We start from the raw sequence: 1,044 nt of genomic DNA, 5'->3' as shown, positions 1-1,044 counted from the left end.
TAAGTATAATGATAAAAAAAATGATATAATAGGTATAATGTGTATATAGGTATATAGGTATATAGGTATATAGATATATAAAAAAAAATAGAATTGGTATAATAATATTTATGACCTAATTAATGTAACCTCCCCGTACCCGAAACGCACCAGGGTGTCCCTATGGGCCTCATAATAGAGGACACACCCTGGGCAACTGGCTGCTGGGTGCCCGAGCAGCGCGCTTCGGGCACAGGTTGTACATCTGGAGAGATTGAAAGGCATTTCGGTGTCCAGCACAATGTAGTGCATGCTGTGGGAGGTGTATAGCGGCTGCACGTCCGCTGGCAGCTCGCTCACACACCCCCCACATAGTTCCTCCCACCGGTATGCATAAATGTAGCCATGGAGGCATAGCCCATTATTTAACGCCTCATAGAAGCCATCATCCGGCCTGGGTGATGGGGTGTCCCGCCCCCTACCGATGTCGTCCCCACCGCTTCCCACAGCTGCTCGTGGTGCCATTTCTAGTAACAAGTGTAAAAAAAAACGATAGTCAGACTAGGGATTACAAAAAGAGTACATATATATACATATATAACCTACAGTTTAAATTCGGGGTGGGGGAGGAACCTCAGCAGCACCCTGCCTTAATATCAGGTCCCGGTTGTCACAGAAGTAGGCTAGACAGGCTATACAATCGGCGGGTGCATACGCGTGCATCACACACCGCTGGCAGCGTACACATATGCCCACACGCAGGTCTATTGCGGGATCCAGTTGTAGGTAATGCATTACACGAGGTGTGTACGCTGCCCTGTGTTCGGATGGCTGCACGCGCATGCACCCGTAGCACAGTTCCTCCTCCACAGCCCGTACGTATAAACAACCGAAAAAACACTGCCCTTCATGGAAGGGGGCAAAGAAAGCGTTTAAGGGCGGCGGTATGCCATCTAGCAGCGGCCCCTCAAACGCTTCCTCCACCCCCTCGGGCTGTGTATCGGGCGCCCGTGGTGCCATAATCTGTAACATTTCAGTTTTTTAATAAATAAATATGTTAAAGCA

Source organism: Cephus cinctus, unplaced genomic scaffold (genome assembly GCF_000341935.2).
Source record: "Cephus cinctus unplaced genomic scaffold, Ccin1 Ccin1_scaffold1440, whole genome shotgun sequence".
NCBI classification, from domain to species: Eukaryota; Metazoa; Arthropoda; class Insecta; order Hymenoptera; family Cephidae; genus Cephus; species Cephus cinctus.
This window is presented reverse-complemented; position numbering follows the sequence as displayed.